Here is a 23,213-nt window from a genome sequence, read left to right as displayed (position 1 = left end):
AGTGGGAAATAATAATTTAGGTCACACCTATCTGCCAAATGTATAATCTTTAGGGGGCACAAATAATTTGTTCATTGTGTAGTATGTTTCAGAGTATGTCTGTGACAAATACAGATGAAGCTTCTCAGGACAGTATTCACTATGCAAATCTAAGACATGGAAAAAAATAATTTCAGTTGCAGGAAGTAAAAGAGCTCTGATTTTCCTTGAAATGGGTTATTTGTGTCACTGCATTTTCAGTCGCATTTCAAAGGAAGATGAGAATATTGCTCTGATACCACACACAAAATATCTATTAAATGTAAACTTGTCTGAAAAGTGATTCAAATTTTCCAAGAAAAAGTCATGTCTGTGAAAGGTGAAATATTGGTTATTTTGAATATATAAAATTTATACTTATTTTGACTTCTTAATGAATATCACCTTGTCAAATAGATTTTGGATCTGTCACAGTAATTTACCATCAAGTCTAGTTGGACCCTGTAGGAAGTCTTAAATTTCATCTCTTTAGCTTAGATTACTTTGGGGTTTATATAGACAGCCTTGCTTCATTCTGATTTGCTGCATTCCATTATGTAAAAAAGTTTTTAAAGCTTAGATATTATATAATCTATGGCTTTTTAAAAGAATAATCATCTTCAGTTTTTCAAACTTATACTTTTTCTTTCTAGCTGTTCAGATAGTATCAGATCTTCCATATTTTAAAATTGGAGGAATGCAGTGTAACATTTTTACAGAATACATGGAAAGATTTTTAAAAGAGATTATTGATATTTCATTAACTTCTCCAATTTGTTTTATTGCTTTTAGTCAGTCTCTCCCAAAGGAAAGAAAATCAAACCCTATGCAAAATAAACTGAAAACTAGATCTTTTTCTCCACCTTGAGATGCATAGATTTTGCGAAATGCATTGGTAATCGTTTCACAAAGATTGTTTTGCTAGTACAGATTCATTGAACACTTTCCATCTTCTTTTCTGTGATTTATCCCCCCATTTCTCTCTGTGTTTGGATAGTTTTGACAATCCCTTATTAGTTCCAGAGTAGAACTTAACAAGACCTAATAAGGGTTTACATTACAGACCTGACAGCTGGCACTAAACTTTAATAGAGAGCAATTGTACAGAGAAGTATGAGTTTTGGTAATATTTGATAAAAGTGCTCCCCAAGTCAGAGCCATTTGAAAACAATCATATGACTAGAAGACTGAATGTGTACTCTGCTATTGTAACTTCTCATCTTCTAGGATGCGGGCAAAGCATCCTGTTGGCAAATAACTCTCAAATCACTTATGGCCCCCTCTCTGAGAGAACAGAATCTATGATAGCAATAGAACTATCCGAGAATAAAACTTTGATCATATTCTCATCTACTTCTGTCCCTGCAGTCCTCGGAAGTGTGTAGCTATCGATTGTCTTTCACAAACACAGTCACAATGTGGACATTTAATCACAGATTTGTTGTGTGAGAGGACACCCAAGAGTCTCAAGGCAGCACTGAGATTATGAAACTCAAAATCATCATATGACCAGTTCCAGATTTTTTCGTGTTATTTTTAAAAAATAATAAGAGTGGCTTCTAATAGCTAAAGATCTTGAATGTGAAATATTCCTGAACTCTGTTCAGTGGTCAGTTACAAAGCCAGGAGAGGTTAAAAGTGGATACTCTAATTGAGAACAGCTGCTACTTTTTGACGTGAAGACTCACTTTCAACAAGAAAAGAGAAAGCATATGCTATGGAATGGGAGAATACTGATCTTGAATTAATGCATAAAGAACATGTAAAGGTTTGTGAAGCTCAGAAACAAACCTGTGTATGTGAATGGTTGGGAATAAATAATTTTGCTTATTTGGTAGTCATTAGGAAATACTGTATTGAGGATATATGAAATATTTCAATCTGATTTAGCACATGTAAAGTTTCTCTGGCATACATTTATCAATGTGCTAAATGGGAAAGAAAGAGAATACAGTTATTCCTTCCAAGTATCTTGGATTATAAAGGATATATGAACTGAATTCATGTTAAAAGGATGAAAGACAATATTTTTAAGGAAATAAAAGTGGGATAAGCATGAAAGACAAATAGTGTTTAAGGACCCATCAAAATGTGCTGCAAAAATGTAATAAATGGAGAAATTTCAACCTTTATGGAGTTAGATATTGTTCCATCATTTATCCATTTTTGTCAACAAAAATTTAATGAGTGCCTACTGTACGAAGTATTCACTGGAAATGTGGCTCTGAACCAACCAGAAAAATGTCCCTGCCTTCAAGGAACTTAGATTTTAGTGGAAATATGAAGAAATAAAATGCTGATATAGACTTTTTCAGCTTAACCCTCATATAATTTTAAAGCCTAGTTTAATATTCTCAACTCAGGCCATTTTGCATCTAGAGGACATTTGTCAATGTCTGAAGACATTCTTGGTCATCACAACTGGGGGAGGAGATTGCTGTTGGCATCTGGTACTTAAGAGGCCAGAGGTGTTGCTAAATATGACATAATGCACAGAGCATCCTCTACAACAAAGAATTATGTAGGCAAATCTCTTCAAGATTGAGAAAACCTGATTTAGAATAACCTCTCCTTTTACAGAGCTATGCATTAAGGTTAAAATCTCAAATCAGACATCAGCAGAGCCTAAATTGGAACCCAAGCTGAAGCATCTCACTCACAGTTTTGCCTCAGGATGCATCCTTTCTGGGATTTACTTAGAAATTTATGTAACTTTTGAAGGCATATGAAGTCTTACTTAGCTAATTCGAAAGTGACACTTATGCAAAGAAAAATAAAACGAAATTTCTTTGGGAGAAAGAATAAACATTTCAAGAAAAGTCACATGAAGGTGAATATTTAAAAACAGGAAATGAACATGACTTGCACAGAGCTAGAAAAAGTGACTAGGATGTGGTAGTGCAAGAACTAAGAATGTGAACAAAATAATAAAAGAGCTATCAAGGAGAAAGCCTTTGGAGTCAGGGAATTTTCTCAGGCAGAGTTCAGACAGCTTCTATGGAGGTCGTTCTCTTTTAGGATACTCTGACACGCTGACACAAAGTCAAATCTGACATTCAATTCCCTTTATCCTGTCATGTGATACTAATGCAAAGGTAAATATGGTTATATTATAGGATGTATTAATAATAGCCTTGATAGGAAAAAGTTCCTATAGATCGACTTCAGTGACTGTGCCTTTTTTGAAAATTAGAGGAACAGCCCCCCCACACACACACACACACATCAGCTTTATTTTATTTTTTTTCCCTAAATAGCCACTTCTGTCCTCCGGCATGTAACTGACCTCAACACTTCATTGAATTCCCCCAAAGGCCCATGGCCCTGGAGAAGGGAATGGCAACCCACTCCAGTATTCTTGCCTGGAGAATTCCATGGACCGAGAAGCCTGGCAGGCTACAGTCAGTCTGTGGGGTCACAAAGAGTCGGACATGACTGAGCGGCTAACACACACACACACAGGCCCATGGAGAAGCACTATCGTGTCCCCATTTCCCCTGAGAGGAAACTGGAGGCTTAGAGAAATTGCCCAGCTGTCCAAGGTGACGTACAATTAGTAAGTGTGAAATTGGACCTTGAGTGTGGAGCAATGTACGTGACCAGTGTTCCTTCTGCCTCTCTCGTGTAGAGAACCTGGGGAAGTAAGGAACCTGAAGCCCACCAATCTGTATTTTCAGAAATAGCCTGTGAAGCTCAGGGCTGCAGATATTGCAGGAATGCTTTTAAGAATGCTATTCAATACTTTTCACTATGTCTTCTCTCTGAGACCCCTTACATTTACTTCTAGCCCTAGTACCAGACCCTGGAGGGGGAACTGGCCACCCACTCCAGTATTCTTGCCTGGGAAGTCCTAGGGATAGAGGAGCTATAGTTCATGGGGTCACAAAGAGTCAGACACGACTGAGCATGCATGCCAGTACCAGAAGAGCTTGTGCAGTTCCTTGGACTTGTTTTCATGTTTGTAAATTGATTCATGATGTCATGGCCATGGCTTGCATTCTCTATACAGGAACCCAGAATTATGTGACTTGTTCCATCCTACAAAGAGCTACACCTTTTCAACGTGTCTTTTGGATACCAAACTCACAATTTTATTTTTTCTCCCTATATTCCTTTTGTGTGTTCCTCTTCACTTTTTAATGAGTATTTTATAGTAATTGATTCCATCTTGAATTGTGCGTATCCTGTCTTAAGTGTTAGTCATAAATACCTTTGAATTGGCATTTATTGATTGCCTAGTCTGTACTCAGTGGTTAACATAGTATTTGATCTTCAGCGTAAGACTTACAAGGTAAATATTGTTAGCCACACTTTACCTAGACAGGGCTAAGAGAACTTACTGATTTGCCCTGTGTCACAATGCCAGGATATAAATTCAGGTCTGTCTAATTAAGAAACCCAATCCTTTTTCTAATCTAGTAAGCTAATACTTTTCTTTGGAGGATATTTTACACAGCATCATAATGTGAAAATTTGCAAGTTCTTGCTGCTGAGTTAGTGACTGGAGAATTTGGTTATTGGAACTGAGAAAAAATGATTGACAATAGTTATTTAAAGAGGCAAGGACTTAATATATTCATTAATATAATACTTTCCTATTTTTTTTCAGCATAGAATTGGGTAAGATTATAACACAAAAATGTTTTAACAGGGTATCTGGGGCCTTTATTTTTCAGGCATGTGGAACTGAGTCATGCCTCCAATGATCTCTGCTTTATTTCCATTGCCCCTGCTGTTGCTGAGAACATGATTGATAGGAGATGATGGCGAGTGTAGAACCAGGGCTCACAAAACACTTGCTATGTGCCCAGTGTGTATGCTCACACAATATGCTTCATTATTAGCTTGACAGATCTCCAAGTGGCAGATTGGGAGTGAATTTTAGATCTGGCTGATGTATCTGCTAACATACTGGGTTTTTTCAAAGATCATAAATATTGGTATATGTAAAAATATGCATGCATATGTAATTATATGTGCATGTATACATATGAATAAGTTTATATGTATATGGATTATACAACATGTACATGTCTATTATAAACATATGTATGCAGGTTACATTCTCATATATATATATATATAAGCACTATATATTAATATATAAAACTAATTTTTCTTTGAAAAGTTATTGGTGTTATGCATTATAACATCTTGTTTTGCTATTAGAAATTTCTTAACCTTTTCAGTTTTCCAGAATATGAAGGCTTCTACAAATCAACTATTTCATTAATATACTGAAACTCTTTTTAAATGTTGACATTCAAGAACAGAAGTAATTTCCTAAGGCTTTTACTGTTTGTAGTTGCTGCATTTTAGTGACAAGATATACATTGCTTTATACCCAAATCTATGTAATGATGATAGGTGGGATGCTGGTGTTCTATTAGAGTTTCAGTGCAGAGCTACCGGAAAAAGAAAACTGAAAGTGAAAGCAGACTCTCTTTCATAAGGTTGATGGTTGCTCTTATTACTGATGAAAAGAAGATGAGAAAATGCATTGGCTTGCTTTTTATTAAGCACAGTAGGTAAAGCAGATGAACGTCTGAAAGCTCATTGAGCTGCCATAAAGAAATTTAAACATTGTTCACATTGGCCAGTAGCCAAGCTCATGCTGTAAACGCCAGACAAGGGTCAGCATTGCAAAGGAATCGTCAGCTCCATTTGTAGAAGATGGTTTCTGTATATTCTTAGCCCAGTAATAAACCTGAGATTTACCTGACAGGTTTAGTAAGATTGCATTTGTTTTACCTGACTTAATATATATCTAAATTCATCACAAAAAAATCGAGGAAGATTCCTTAGCCGTTTAATTTTTTTATTTAGACCTTGTTTGATTACTTATTATAATATCTGAAATCTATGAATAAGCTTGGTTTCTGCATGTCTTGACCTAGAATAGTTTTTAAAAGTCAGAGTTAGAAGAGAATTATAAAATAGTACTACAATATTGATAGTAAATATGGTACTAAAATATGGTACTAAATTTTTAACTGAATATACAACAAACATTCACTGTTACAGATTGTAATATTTCTATGATTATCGGTGTGCTTTCTCACTCCTCCAGAAATCCTTTCAGAGATTAGTTCAAAAATCTGTATACAATGGATGCATCTTTTGTGTGACTATTAATGACTTTTTTACTTACTAAGATTTGTGCTTTTTTATTAATATATGCACTATATCAATATAAAGCAATAAGAGAATGTGGGTAACTTCCTTGAATGAAGGCACACTTGGTGAACAAAGGAATTCATATACCTACACTTTTCTTATACCCTTATTTTTTGTTATTTTAGAGATAGCATCTCTCCTTCCTACACAAATAATTTTCCATACAAATGCTTCAAAATTGTTGTTGTTGTTCAGTCACTTAATCATGTCCCACTCTTTGTGACCCCATAGATTACAGAATGCCAGCTTTCCCTGGCCTTCACCATCTCTCAGAGCTTCCTCAAACACATGTCCCTTAGTCGGTGATGCCATCCAACCAGCTCATCCTCTGTCACCCCCTTCTCCTCCTGCCTTCAATCTTTCCCCAAATCAGGGTCTTTTCAAATGAGTCAGCTCTTCGTATCAGGTGGCCAAATTATTGGAGCTTCAGTATCAGCGTCAGTCCTTCCAATGAATATTCAGGACTGACCTACTTTAGGATTGACTGATGTGATCTCCTTGCAGTCCAAGGGGCTGTCAAGAGTCTTCTTTGACACCACAGTACAAAAACATCAATTCTTTGGCACTCAGTCTTCTTTATGGCCCAACTCTTACATTAGAACATGACTACTGGAAAAACTATTAGCTTTGACTATACTGGCTTTTGTTGGAAAAGTAATGTCTCTGCTTTTTAATGTGCTGTCTAGGTTTGTCATAGTTTTTCTTCCAAAGAGCAAGTGTCTCTTAATTTCATGGCTGCAGTCACCATCTGCAGAGATTTAGGAGCCCAAGAAAATAAGGTTTGTCACTGTTTCCACTGCTTCCCCATGTATTTGCCATGAACTGATGGAACTGGAGGAGAACTGACTCATTGAAAAAGACCCTGATGCTGGGAAACATTAAAGGCAGTAGGAGAAGAGGGCAACAGAAGATGAGATGGTTGGATGGCATCACCGACTCAATGGACTTGAGTTTGAGCAAGCCCCAGGAGTTGGTGATGGACAGGGAAGCCTGGCATGCTCAGTGCATAGGGTTGCAAAGGGTCGGACAAGACAGTGACTGAATTGACTGATGGGACTGGATGCCATGATCTTTGTTTTCTGAATGTTGAATTTTAAGCCAGCTTTTGCACTCTCCTCTTTCACTTTCATAAAGAGGCTCTTTAGTTCCTCTTCACTTTCTGCCATAAGGGTGGTGTCATCTGCTTATGCAAGGTTATTGATAGTTCTCCATCAGTCTTGATTCCAGCTTGTGCTTCATCCAGCCCAGCATTTCACATGACCTACTCTGCATATAAGTTAAATAAGCAGAAAGACAATATGCAGCTTGGACATATCCCTTTCCCGATTTGGAACCAGTCCTTTTTTCCATGTCTGGTTCTAACTGTTGGTTCTTGACCTGTACAGGGGTTTATCAGGAGGCAGGTAAGGTGGTCTGGTATTCCCATCTCATGAAAATTCTCCAAGCAAGGCTTGAGCAGTACATGAACCAAGAATGTCCAGATGTTCAAGCTGGATTCAGAAAAGGCAGAGGAATGAGAGATCAAATTGCCAACACCCATTAGATTATAGAAAAAGCAAGAGAATTCCAGAAGAACATCTACTTCTTCTTCATTGACTATGCTGAAGCCTTTGCCTGTGTGGATCACAACAAACTGTGGAAAATGATTAAAGATATGTCCTGGGTGTTCATTGGAAACACTGATGTTGAAGCTGAAACTCCAATACTTTAGCCACTTCACGTGAAGAGTTTACTCATTGGAAAAGACCCTGATGCTGGGAAGGATTGGGGGCAGTAGGAGAAGGGGACGACAGAGGATGAGATGGCTGGATGGCATCACCGACTCGATGGACATGGGTTTGGGTAGACTCCAGGTGTTGGTGATGGACAGGGAGGCCTGGCATGCTGTGATCCATGGGGTCACAAAGAGTCAGACACGACTGAGCGACTGAACTGAACTGAATACTATACCATCTTACCTGCCTCCTGAGAAATCCCTATGCAGGTCAAGAAGCAACTGTTAGAATTGGACATGGAAAAAAGAACTGGTTCTAAATTGGGAAAGGAGTAGGTCAAAGCTGCATGTTTCCACCCTGCTTATTTAACTTCTATGCCCAGTACATCATGTGAAATGCTGGGCTGGCTAAAGCAGAAACTGGAATAAAGATTGCCAGGAGAAACATTAATAACCTCAGATATGCAGATGATACCACCCTTATAGCAGAAAGTGAAGAGGAACTAAAGAACCTCTTAAAGGTGAAAGAGGACAGCGAAAAAACTGGCTTAAAACTCAACAGGCAAAAAATGAAAATTATGGCATCAGGTCACATAACTTCATGGCAAATAGATGGGGAAACAATGGAAACCGTGACAGACTTTATTTTCTTGGGCTTCAAAATCACTGCAAATGGTGACTGCAGCCGTGAAACTAAAAGACACTTGCTCCTTGGAAGAAATGCTATGACAAACCTAGACAGCATATTAAGAACAAGAGTCCTTACTTTTCCAACAAAGGCCGGTCTAGTCATAGCTATGGTTTTTCAGTAGTCATGTATGGATGTGAGAGTTGGACCATAAAGAAGGCTGAACGTCAAAGAATTGATGCTTTTGAAATGTGGTGTTGGAGAAGACTCCTGAGAATCCCTTGGACTGCAAGGAGATCAAACCAGTCAATCCTGAAGAAAATCAATCCCGAACATTCACTGGAAGGACTGATGCTGAAGACGAAACTCCAATACTTTGGCCACCTGATGCAAAGAGCCAACTCATTTGAAAAGACCCTGATTTGGGGAAAGATTAAGGGCAGGAGAAGAAGGGATTGACAGAGGATGAGATGGTTGGATGGCATCACTGACTCAATGAACATGAGTTTGGGCAAGCTCTGGGAGGTGGTAAAGGACAGTGAAGGCTGGCGTACTACAGTCCATGGGGTCACAAAGAGTCCAAAATGACTGAGCGACTGAACAACAATAACACCTGATTATTATCCATTTGGATATAATCTCAAAATGTAAAGATTTGAAGACCTGTAACTTAGTAATTACATTTTACTTGGTAATACTCATCTGTTGGGCTTGCCAGGTGACATAGTGGTGCAGAATTTACCTTCCAATCAGGAAACATGGGTTTGATCCCTGCGTCAGGAAAATCCCCTGGAGAAGGAAATGGCAACCCACTCTAGTATTCTTGCCTGGGAAATCCAATGGACAGAGGAACCTGGCAGGCTACTCTCCGTGAGATTTCAAAGAGTCAGACATGTCTTAGCAACTAAACAACAGCAACTCATCTGTTAGTCAGTTAAAGGAGCATGAATATGTGAGGCTGCTTAGATCACTGTCATAAGAAAAAAAATCCCTTTATAATCTGTGTGTATGCAGGCTTAGTCATGTCGAAGTCTTTGTGACCCCATGGACTGTAGCCTGCCAAATTCGCCTGTTCAGGGAATTTTCCAGGCAAGAATACTGGAGTGGGTTACCATTTCCTTCTCCAGGGAATCTTCCCGATCCAGGGATCGAAGCCCTGTCTCCTGAGTCTGTTGCACTGGCAGGCAGCTTCTTTACCAACTGCAGCACCTAAGAAGCAATATAGTAGATTCCATGTCTGAGAATGTCAGTGAAGGTATTCTATGAATCCTCTGAGGACACTCTATACTTTCTCAGAAGGTTTTTCTTATGTTTGAAACATTTTTCTCATACTACACTAGGTTGAAAGTAGACTAGGAGTAACCTTTACATTTTCTGCAAGAAAATGTATATATGCTAATAATATAATTTATACGTGCTAATATAATTAGCATAATAATAAATTTATTATTAAAATTAAAATTAGCATAATTTTATATATGCTAATCCTGACATATTTCTTTTTTTTTTTAATCTTAAGGGGGCTTCCCTGATGGCTCAAATGGTAAAGAATTCACCCATGGTGCAGAAGACCTGGATTCAATATCATGTTTATAACATTACACCAAATGAGCCTAATATATATTCTAAGAAAAATATGTTTTTTCCAAATCATTTTCTAAGAACCACCTTTGCTGTTAGGCTTGGAATCCAAGGTGGCACGTATCTCTTCTAGATGTGCCGTGAGTTCCTGTAGTGAAATTCTTGATTCTCACAGGGGCGCTGAGACTCCATTTAGAGCCTACCTTACTTTATACACATATTTACAACACACGGAGTAACTTTAGTTTCAAAGCTACTAGCAGAGTAAATTGTAAAAGCTAAATAAAAGGGGAATGGTATTACATAGAATGAGTATGATGGCAGCAAGGAAACAGGGAAAAATCCAGACGGTGTATGATAACACGTGTTCAAGCTCTGCTGGTGCTGATGCCTCTGCAGGGCCCCTTTCTCCTGTTCCTGTGTAAATTCTGAGTGCATCCTAATACTTGATACAAAGTGTATAAAGCAAGCAGACATATCCAGAGTTATGGTTTTGAGGTATTGATAAATGTTTAAATCATATTATCTTCAATCTGATAAAGAATTCAGCACTTATATATTTTATAAGATTTCCTTTGCAGAAAACAATAATTTGAAGCATCGTTGCTTTAATCAGTATCAATGGCATAAATCAGAGGATCTAGATTTTATCTTTGTTCCACCTTTTATTTACTGTGTGACCATGCGTAAATACTTAACCACTTTGGATACTCATATATAAATAAGAGATAACTAAAAATAACAGTAGCATCTCTTTTGTGGTATTGTTGGGAGGATAAAGTAAGAAAACAAAATAGATCCTAGAATGTAATAAGTACTTAATAAGTATTAGCTATTATCATAATCAGAATAAAGCCTTAGCTAGGAGGAAAAGTCAGCTATCTAGAAAGGTGTGTTTTCTCTGCCCCCACCCACCACTTGGAAGTAACAGAATTCAGAAAATCAAAGTTTACAAATACAAAAAAAAGGGCCAGAAGAAAATAAATTATAACTAAACAACATACAACTTGTCATATAACCTACAATATTTCTGTTCTTAAATTGAGACATCTTCAACTATTTCTTTAGAACTTAGATTAATCCATGTTGAATAGTTTTTCCGAATCAAATAACTTAGTTGGTTCAGTAATTGGCTTTGATGGTCTGTCTAACATGGTTCAGGGTTGTTTCTTTTAAAACAATGCATGTTATACCATTCTGACTTCTTTACGAATTCTGAATTACTTTACTATGACAGTAGTTTTTCTTTATCATGTAGAGAATCAGTTCTTATTCAAGGCCAAATAGTTAGATATTTTGCAATGTCATGAAGTATGTAGCTCAAGCACGATTACTGAGACTTAATCACATTTAAATTCTACAGATGCAATCTGTTTTATAAGATTGTAAGTATAAATAAGAGATGCAAGAATAAGCATGACAATGTATATATACGTAGGCAGGAAGCCAGAGAACAGATATAAGGCAGAAAGTGAGTAAGAGACAGTACTACATACATATTTCACTATATCTTGGTTGAAAGTAGTCAAAAGAGAGAAATCATTGAAAACCTGATATTCTGGAATCCTTCAATTTTATATGTAAATATTCAGTCAAATATATAATTGGTACCTATCATGAGTAGTATATGCTTTTTTAATATAGTGCTTTAAAAATATTATTTCTAAATATTTTCATTTCTACCATTTTCTTTGCAAATAAAGAGACAAAAATTCTCACATTGGGATTCTAATTCTAGCTCAGTTCAGTTCAGTTCAGTCAATCAGTTGTGTCCGACTCTTTGCGACCCCATGAATCACAGCACGCCAGGCCTCCCTGTCCATCACCAACTCCCGGAGTTTACTCAAACACATGCCCATTGAGTCGGTGATACCATCCAGCCATCTCATCCTCTGTCGTCCCCTTCTCCTCCTGCCCCCAATCCCTCCCAGCATCAGGGTCTTTTCCAATGAGTCAACTCTTTGCATGAGGTGGCCAAAGTACTGGAGTTTCCGCTTTAGCATCAGTCCTTCCAATGAACACCCAGCACTGATCTCCTTTAGGATGGACTGGTTGGATCTCCTTGCAGTCCAGGGGACTTTCAAGAGTCTTCTCCAACACCACAGTTCAAAAGCATCAGTTCTTCGGCACTCAGCTTTCTTCACAGTCCAGCTCTCACATCCATACATGACCACTGGAAAAACCATAGCCTTGACTAGACGGACCTTTGTTGGCAAAGTGATGTCTCTGCTTTTTAATATGCTGTCTAGGTTGGTCGTAACTTTCCTTCCAAGGAGTAAGCGTCTTTTAATTTCATGGCTGTAATCACCAACTGCAGTGATTTTGGAGCCCGAAAAAATAAAGTCTGACACTGTTTCCATTATTTCCCCATCTATTTCCCATGAAATGATGGGATCAGATGCCATGATCTTAGTTTTCTGAATGTCTGGATCATCAAAAAAGCAAGAGAGTTCCAGAAAAACATCTATTTATGCTTTATTGACTATGGCAAAGCCTTTGACTGTGTGGATCACAATAAACTATGGAAAATTCTGAAAGAGATAGGCATACCAGACCATCTGACCTTCCTCTTGAGAAACCTATATGCAGGTCAGGAAGCAACAGCTAGAACTGGACATGGAACAGCAGACTGGTTCCAAATAGGAAAAGGAGTACATCAAGGCTATATATTGTCACTCTGCTTATTTAACTTATATGCAGAGTACATCATGAGAAACGCTGGGCTAGATGAAGCACAAGCGGGAATCAAGATTGCCAGAAGAAATATCAATAATCTCAGATATGCAGATGACGCCACCCTTATGGCAGAAAGTGAAGAAGAACTAAAAAGTCTCTTGATGAAAGTGAAAGAGGAGTGAAAAAATTGACTACTATATGCTAAATCATTTTTAAAGGAATTGGTTCAAATTGCCTTTGAGAATAAGTAACAACTTCTATCCAAGATAGTCTGGAAATTGACCTCAGGCTTTGGAGGGAATTTTATTTAGCTATTGAGGAGAGAAACTCAGGGGATCACTTCCAGGTCTCTGATTACTCATTTATCAATCATAATTTATTTCCTGTGTGTTTCTTGAGTAAATGTTAAATTGAGGTAAGGAACTTGCACATTGCTAAAGATTGAATATTTAAGTCAGTAGTCAGTAAATTAGGGAAAAATTTTATAAGTCATAACATAAATTTAAACTCTGAAACTTGGAGCAAAATTGCTCAAGTGCCCTGTACCCTTCCAGGAACAGGTTAGTCCTGTTTGTCTGTACACAAATACAAAGAGGAGCGATTGATTCTTGGCCTTATGTATGATTTCAGAAGGCTGAGTATTATTATTTTATTCATTGAAACACTTCAGAATTTTGCTATAATATTTCAGAGTATGAATATCCCAGAACATGATGACTATTATTTTGGGCAGTTTATTTGTAATGTCCCAAGTCCAAGAATGACTAATTCTTATATCAGGTTGTTTAAACGTCAAATGACGTTTAAACAAGGTCAAATGACTTAGGCTTTCAAAAATTAATTTAGCAAATTTCACATTTGCTTTCAATGCTGTGCTTCTTTTCACTGAACTACATAGATGTTGGGGCTACAAGTGCAGTGAATGTATAAGTCTAATTATAATGTATTGTGCATAACACAGACATTTTGTTGGTCATTCAATATTATGTTTGGCATGTATGATAACACTGCAGAATAGATTTGGTATAATTTTGACTTCACTATCGTTAGTTGGAAATGACTGCTCTTTCAGACACGTGTTCCCCAGATAAAATGCCTACTTTGATTCTCTTTTAAATTAAAATTTTCTGCTGAAAAAAATGGTGCCTATTGGCTAATATTCATGGACAGGGTATGTGTAATGTGTAATTATGCAGTGTACCAAAGTGTAGAAATAAAAGGAGAATCCTGAAGTTGAGAACTTGACTGGGGTGTAGTATTACTTGGGGAAAAAAAAATTGTAGGAAATGCAAATGGAAGAGCCTGACAATACAGCTATAGTGAGCTAATTTCCTGGTGTTCCCATAGAGGTCTAATAAACACAATATATTCACAAGCTCATTATACTGTTTAGTGCCCTTGTCATTTAACATATTTGGGAATGAATATTGAAAAGCATAATGACAGTGCCATGTTCATTTAAATAAAAAATGTTACATATAGTATGATTAGGTGAATTAGCATATGGCATGAATTTGGCTTTAAAAGTTATGAATTTTATATATAAATAGTGCTTGACTATTAAATTCAAGGCTTTATATGAAGCACTTTATGCAACACCTGAATAATCCATAAATATGCATGAAGTAGTATGAAAGTACCTCTGGCAGTTTTCAAACTGAGGTACCTGTAAATTGGAGTATCATAGAACATGTCCAAGAGGTACATTGTCATTTACACTTTAAGAAAATCAGTTTTCATATCCTCAGCTATCATAAATGCTGATGTTGACTTGTGGAGAATCACATTGTATTTAAGCTCAAACTCTCAAGCTAAATCTCTTTCCCAGTTCTCTTTTCACAATTGTTCTTTTGCTTTATTTATATATACAATCATTCCTTTCATTGTTCTGAAAATCTTATTAAGGTGTATTGTTCCTTGTGTGTGTGTTAAACAAAAGAGAATTAAAATTTGGTGTTGAGAATGTGAATGGCTATTTATCAAATACTAAGTTTTTCAAATCAAGCGATTTTAGTCCTTTGTTTTCATTCAGATTGAAGAATAAGTCATGCTGCTGTAAATACAATTTCCATTTCTATCCACTTATTTACATAAATAATAATCTCCTTATGTAAATAAGATTCCCTAATGCTTACATCTAAAACAATTTTGAAAAATGAACTGATGGTGAGTGCGTAGCAATGAGTAACATCTATCATAATTGGAAAAAAGGCGAGTTCATCTCAATAGAATGTGGATTTCTAAGAAATTTTACTTAAAACATTTTTAATATAGAAATATGTGAGGTCCATCTAATCAAGGCTTTGGTTTTTCCAGTGGTCATGTATGGATGTGAGAGCTGGACTGTGAAGAAAGCTGAGTGCTGAAGAACTGATGCTTTTGAACTGTGGTGTTGGAGAAGACTGTTGAGAGTCCCTTGAACTGCAAGGAGATCCAACCAGTCCATCCTAAAAGAGATCAGGTCTGGATGTTCATTGGAAGTACTGATATTGAAGCTGAAACTCCAATATTTTGGCCACCTCATGCGAAGAGTTGACTCATTGGAAAAGACCCTGATGCTGGGAGGGATTGGGGGCAGGAGGAGAAGGGAATGACAGAGGATGAGATGGCTGGATGGCATCACCGACTCGATGGACATGAGTTGGGTAAACTCCGGGATTTGGTGATGGACAGGGAGGCCTGGCGTGCTGTGATTCATAGGGTCACAAAGAGTTGGACACGACTGAGTGACTGAACTGAACTGAACTGATGTGAGTTTATTAACATGGAAATCTGTGTAGTTTTGATCAGTTCTTCACGTGCATGTGTGCTGAGTCTCTTTAGTCATGTCCCTGTCTTTGTGACCCCACGGATTATAGACCTCTAGGTTCCTTTGTTCATGGGATTCTCCAGGCAAGAATACTGGAGTGGGTTGCCATGCCATCCATCCAGGGATCTTCCCTACCAGGGATTGAACCCACATCTCATGTCTCCTGCATTGTCAGGAGTGCTCTTCACCACTACTACCACCTGGGAAACCCTGTTCTTTGCTTATAATTGTAATAATAATATTCAGAAAAACAACTTGTAGCCTTAGGTCACTATAATTAGCATAATATTGCAACAATATGTGATAGATTAATATAAGATTTTTCAAGCAAAATAAAACACTTTATCATGTTTATGGAGAAATTGATTGAAAATATGAACTCAAAAAGAAGAGGAAGTAACATAAAAATTTTGATGATTAGAGAAAAATGTGAATAGTTTTTTTAACTTGATAGTGGATATCAGATTACTATATTTAGATTCCACTGGATACATTTAAAAGAGTGGTGTAATAGTTTTATTTCAAAACATCAATATTTATATGCTGTGCATTACATCATTTCCAGTTACTTAAGTTCATGAGGAAACAATTTATGCAAACTTAAAATATGAGTCCAGTATATAGGTTTTAAAAGATTATTTTAGGGAGCATGTGAATAATAAAGTTAGAAATTCATAGCTTTGGGCCAACCACTTTTATTACCAATGAAAAGATGAAGATTCAAAACAATTAACTATATCACCAAGGTCACCCCAACTATTTAGTAGCAGTAACCAGCTAGAAGGGCCTATGGAGAAAAGAAAGGTTTCATGAAGGATGTAACATTGAAACCAAAATTTTACTGGATGAAAATGGCCTCTGAAGGCAGTGGAGGGTTTTAAAGATAGGAAGTTTTCACCTGTAAGTAACAATTTTATCCCTGAACCATAGAATATTTTAGTCTGCCCGAAATGCACAATTTGATTGGAATATATTAGTACTGTCGCTTGTTCAGTTGCTCAGTCAGTCAGTTCAGTCAATTCAGTTGTTCAGTCATGTCCGACTCCTTGCAACTCCATGGACCACAGCGTGACAGGCCTCCCTGCCCATCACCAACTCCCGGAGTTTACTCAAACTCATGTCCATTGAGTTGGTGATGCCATCCAACCATCTCATCCTCTGTCGTCCCCTTCTCCTCCTGCCCCCAATCCCTCCTAGCATCAGGGTCTTTTCCAATGAGTCAACTCTTCGCATGAGGTGGTCAAAATATTGGAGTTTCAGCTTCAACATCAGTCCTTCCAATGAACATCCAGGACTGAGCTCCTTCAGGATGGACTGGTTGGATCTCCTTGCAGTCCAAGGGACTCTCAAGAGTCTTTTCCAACACCACAGTTCAAGAGCATCAATCCTTCCGCACTCAGCTTTCTTTATAGTCCAACTCTCACATCCATATATGACTACTGGAAAAACCATAGCCTTGACTAAATGGACCTTTGTTGATAAGTAATGTCTCTGCTTTTTAATATGCTGTCATTTTAGTCTCTTTGATCAGGGGAGGTTATTTAATGAAGGCACCATTTTAAATAAATTGATACATCATTTTATTATGTTCTACCTTCTTTCAGTTGTTACAATATGACTAGAAACCACTAGGATAGCTCCACTTTTCCAGCACAGACACACACACCACATATACACCACACACACACACACACACACACACACACAACCGCATCTCTAAATCTGCTACCACAAGGCCCAAGGATGGTGACCCTTGTCACTTACTTTCTCCATGGCTAAATATCTATGATTCCATAATATTGTTTCTACCATGTTATATTTATTCTAAATAAAAATGATTTATTAAATGCAAAGAATCTTATTTGTTGTACATTTCCCCCCATATTTATAATAATTGAATTTACCTAAGAGAAGTAACATATAATATTCTCCTATTATTAATAACTTGCACTAAGGTGAATAGTATAAGTTAACTGACACAATTTTTTCCTAAAGATATTATATAACATTTTAGTACCAGTTTACTGGGCACAAAAATTCATCTGCCATTTCTTTTCGAATGTGACATTAGTACATTATTTATCATTCAGAATACTTAACAGCCTCTATCAACCCAAACTATTCACACTTGGAGCATACTATTATATATTCAAATAGTTCCTATATTATGGCAGTACTGAACTAAATATATATGTACGTAGGTGAACACAATCTATACATTATATTTAATAGAAATTAAAATTAATAGAAAATCAATGTATTAACTCAGAATGAACGCAGTTTGTTTGGCATTCACTTTTTCCCTTCATCTCCCTTCCTCCCTTGCTTCTAGCTACTAATTGTGATGTTGTTGTTGTCATTTGTCTTCTTTGTAATATAGAAAGTGCTTCTCAAATGTTAATATGCATATGCATATGGATTACCTAGAGGTCTTGTTTAAATGCATATTTTGAGTCTGTAGTTCTTGGGATGGGCCTGAGATTCAGTAGTGCTAATAAGCTTCAGAATATATTAATGATGCCTGTCTATGGACTATATTATTCTAAACTTTTAGAGACTAAAATGACACAGGTTTACTATTACTTCAGAGAAGGGAATGGCAACCCATTCTGGTATTCTTGCCTGGAGAATTCCATGGACAGAGGAGCCTGGCAGGCTACAGTCTATGGGATCGCAAAGAGTCAGACATAAATGAGTGATTATCACTCACTTTTACTTATAAAACAATTTTCTTAAAGAAGCTTAACTCAAATGCACATATTTAGAAATAGAAAGCCAAAATCTGTTGACTGGGTGAGGAATAACCATTTCTGGCCAGGTTAATAGATCTGCTAGGAGAACCAGAGGCTAACTGTGAAACATTAGGTAGTGTGGCAAGATGGGACAGATTAGTTGGGGCAGGCTAGATTGGTGAGCTTTTGGTCAAGCTTTTGCTTGACACACAAATTTGTGTTGGGAAGAGGGTCTGAGGCTTCAAATCACTTTAAAGGGAAGAATGGTGTGTTTAATATGCATAGCCTAAAAGTAAAAATATACACATGCACCCTTCTCTGGAGATATGTTTAAATTTTAGGTTAATGGGAAATTTTAAGTACTGGTGGGGAAAGATGACATTTTAAATAGTGTAATATCGGCACAGAAGCCATTTCCCAACTTTATGCCAGATTAAATAATGGAAGACAATATAACTGTACATGACACAAAATTCTCTCTTAAAACTTGAGAAGACTGAATAGTTAAGAAGAAATTGAAGTGTTCTGTAATGAATTCTAAATACTGACTCAAAATGAATGACTTATTTTTTTAATCCCATGTTTCCAGCTAGAAGAGACTGAACTACTTGCCTATCATTCATTCATTCAGGTCACTTTTTGTATCAAGTGTAGAGAAATAGTAGACAGAATGAACTTTCAGTTTTACTGATTCATAGCTGTCAATTTTATCTCTATAACTGAGTTCAGTATATATGAGGAAAGTTGTCTTTTCTGGGTGTGGGAAAATGAAGCCTATTTTATATGCAAGGATGGTCAATTTTTATTTTCATAAAATATAGTGATTTATCTCAATATGAAAGATCACAAATACTCCATGTCTACAAATTTAACTTACATGAATACAGTGACACCTAAGTAAACAAAATGATTGAAATTTAAGAGCAGAATAACTTTTTGTCTTAGATATTTGTCAACTCATTGTTGATTTTAAAAAATAAATGCACTATGTGAGAGCTGTGAGTTTTAATTTTATTTGGGGACTTATGAGGGGCTATAGCCCAGGAGACAGCCTCTCAGACAGCTCGAGGAATGGTTCCAAAGAGGTCAGGGAGAGGCCAGTGATTTTGGTAAAGGTGTACTTTTGATCAAGTATACATCTCATCTTATTAGAAGGTTACTGCTAATCACAAGGAACAGAATCTCAATGAATAATTTTACTGCTTTTCTAAGTATGGGAAGATGCAAGAATCCAGGTTCATAAAAGATTTCTCCTGAAATATTTCTAAGTCAGACAGAGAAAGACAAATATTATATAATATTGATATATGCGGATTCTTGGAAAAAATGACTCAGGTGAACTTATTTACGAAACAGAAATAGAGTCACCAATGTAGAAAACACATTTAGAGTTACCAAGTAGGAAGGGAGGAGGTATAAATTGAGAGACTGAGAGTGACTGTACATACTACTATGTATAAAATAGGTAACAAATAAAGACTTACTATATAGATCAGGGAACTCTACCCAATACTCTGTAACGACCTTTATGGGAAAAGAATCTAAAAAAGTTGGACATGTATGTATAAACACACACATATCTGATTCACTTTGCTGTAAAACAGAAACTAAAATCACATTGTAAATCAACTCTATGCCAATAAATTATTTAAAAATAAAAAAGAATGAAAAAAATAGCTATGTTGCCCATTTTCTCAGCGCACAGAGTCCCTCATTCTTGATCTTCTCCCTGAATTCCTTTCAGGGTACTGTGTCTCAAGGACTGCCATAGCTGCTGACTTAGTCCTTTTAGAACCAGGTGGTGGGCAACATGCTTTGTTGTACATAGTTCACTTACTCTCTCATGGCTGAGGATAGCGGAAGATGAAACCTTTCAAGAACAGAAGATATTAAAAGGAGAAAATAGAAGTTCTCATTTGCTGGTAGCATTTATTTTAGTGTAATAGGTGCAGTAACAATGCTATCAACCTAACTGCAGTGCTGCCTCTAAGACCTACATTGTCTTCCCTGCTTTTCTTTCTTTGGTATTGAACTAGCATGTGAAAATGAGGATGCCTGCTCTTTTTGCTCTGTTGTTAAGGCATTAACAGCAGGCCTTGCCTTTGGTACTGAGGCTATTCATAAGATCAAAGCTTTTAAAAATGTTTTCATTGTTATTGTTGTTGACATGACTTTTTGCTTCTACTTCCCCTGCTGGGCCAGACCCTAAGAACTTTGCACCAGCTGTTATTTTTTCTCATGTGCTGAATTGCAGTTGGCTTGAAGACTGCAAAGGGAAAGTGAAAATTATACTGGTTCCTCAATTAGAGTTGGCTACGGGTCTTGTGCTAACTGGAGACTAGAGGGTCATGCTACTTCTCTCTGAGGGAAATGGTGGAAGGCGTAACTAAGATAAATGAAGGCATTTTGGAGTTTGTCAGCTAGAAAAGGCAAAAAATTAACAGGAATTTTTCTCTTGTAAACTTTCAATTACATTTTCCATCATGCGAAGATGTTAAGATTGCTTGAAGCTGCTTAAGGTGGGAATAATGAGAATGATTTATTTATTTTTAGATCTTTAAGTTCATTTCATCACCGTATTTAAAGGAATTGCATATATAGTTGAAGGAATGTGTTAGATGTCTTCTTTTCAATTTGGACTTTTATATAATCACATAGATACTTCATAAAGCAGAAAAATAAATAATGATGACTGGGCTGCTTCTGAATCCATGTTTATTTAAAATTATAGCTGGGATGTGAGCCACCCATTCTCTGTTCCAGAGAGATTCTCTGGTGGAGAGAACCATCAAAGAAATGGTTCTCTGTCCAGGTTTTCTTTAGGAGGTGCCTGCAGAATCAGTGGGTCATGGAGTTAGCTATATCTATTGCCTAGTGTGGTTCTCAATATGATCAGTGATTTATGGATTAAAACAGACAAGTGAAAAAACGTTTGACAATTTATGCCAAGATTTTAATGTCCTATTGATTTTTAAAACCTTATAAGTGAGATCATTTATGTTTTTATACATATATTGTTAAGGAGAAACTCTGCAATATATGACATTTTGAAGTCCTCTGTAATGATAATTTACAATTTTTAAAACATAATCAATTAGAGGAACTTAAGATTCACTTTATTTTCTTTTGAGTGTATTTCTTTTCTAGCTCATGTAGGTTTCTTTGGGAGACCAGGGCTATATGAGATACATACAGACTGAATATGTGACTGTTGCCATAATTGAAGTGACAGGGGTTTTTCTATTACTTTATCTTTTGTACAAGCTGAAAAAGTATGCCATTTGGATATCTGAAATTGAGGTGGGATAAAGTTGCAAGGTAGAATAATAGTAAGAGGCTTCTGATAAGATGGAACAATTTTAAGTAACAAAATGTTATAATTTTAAGAGTTTTACTTCTCAAATACATCAAATGCAAGGAATATGGTATAAGAATTTAACAAATTATGCCATTAGAGTAAAAAAATGCCACTTTGAATTGATATAAAATGAAAGATCAATTTAAATATAATTTCATAGAGTAATAATGGTGCTATATAAATAAGAATAAAACTTTAAAAATAATATTAATGAAATAACACTATAAAATCTTAATATCAACAAAAAAGAATTTGATTTATACTGGAGCTAACATTAAATTTTAGTGTTATTAATTTTCCATGGCACAGCTGTTTTTATGTATTTTAATCAACAAACTCTTATGAAACTCTATAGAATCATGTAGAAAAAAGTAATAATTTAATGACACAGTAATATACCACAATTCAGTCTTTGTGAGAGATTTCATTTATATTTCATTGTTTATTTTCTGTCAACTTTGTTACTACGTAAAGTAATTTTGGTTAGTTATGATTTGACACATATGGACCAATAAAACTTGTGACTTTCTTCCTTGGTAATGTGGCTATTAATTACTTCTAGAGATGAATTTCAGAAGTATACTTGAGTTAGAAAATAATGAGGCTTTTTGCCATACTTTAATGGTTGCATGGGATTTGGCTGGGTTGTTTTTAAGATAAATGCTCTCCTGACACTCACTGATAGCTTTGTAGAATAGAAAAATGTTCATGACAAATGTACTCCTTTTTGCACAAAATTTTTACACTCAGAACAAAGTGACTTTTAGTGGCAAAATTAAGATTTAAGCCTAAACTCACGTTTATTTTGCTTAAACATTTTATGTCTGTGTGAATACTTCAGGTTCTTAATTACTGTAGTTTAATGGTAAGTCCTGATACCTGAAAGGACAAGTCTCTCCTTCTTGCCCTTAATTATTATTGTCATTACTTTCCTTTTTTTATTGTCTTTATCCTTTCATAAATATTTAAGAGTAATGGGATTAAATGCTATGAAAATTCCTGGGAGATTTTTATTGAAATTTCTAAAACTGTAGATAAATTTAGGAAAAAAATGATATATTTTCAATATATCATTCTTATCTATGAACATAGTATATCTATACATTCATTAACTTATTGAATATATTTTCATAAAGTTTATCATTTTTCTTTTTGAAGCCTTCATAAATTCTTAACACTAAATTTTCATTTATATTAAAATAAAGAAATTCAGATTATTGAAATACATTTTAAGAAAGTGAAAGTGAAAGACTATACAGTCCATGGGATTCACCAGTCCAGAATACTGGAGTGGGTAGCCTTTCTCTTCTCCAGGGGATCTTCCCAACCTAGGGATCAAACCCAGGTCTCCCACATTTGTGGGCAGATTCTTTACCAGCTGAGCCACAATGGAAGCCCAAGAAAGTGAAGCAAGTTTCAAGTGAAGAATTTCTCAATACTTAGAGCAGAAAAATATATGTATTAGTAAAATTATGTGTACAATTTTGCTTATTAATAAATAAAGTATGAATGTAAAAGGG

General features: G+C 36.2%; 1 protein-coding gene across 2 annotated transcripts in view; it reads left to right on the top strand.

The window, feature by feature from the left end:
• Window positions 1-23,213, top strand: part of EPHA3 (EPH receptor A3) — a 392,317-nt gene that overhangs the window by 126,413 nt on the left and 242,691 nt on the right. The gene's annotated exons all lie outside the window — the stretch shown is intronic.

This window comes from Odocoileus virginianus, chromosome 25 (genome assembly GCF_023699985.2).
Source record: "Odocoileus virginianus isolate 20LAN1187 ecotype Illinois chromosome 25, Ovbor_1.2, whole genome shotgun sequence".
Lineage (NCBI taxonomy): Eukaryota > Metazoa > Chordata > Mammalia > Artiodactyla > Cervidae > Odocoileus > Odocoileus virginianus.
Note: the sequence above shows the minus strand (reverse complement) of the source record. Positions and strands in the feature narration are given on the sequence as shown.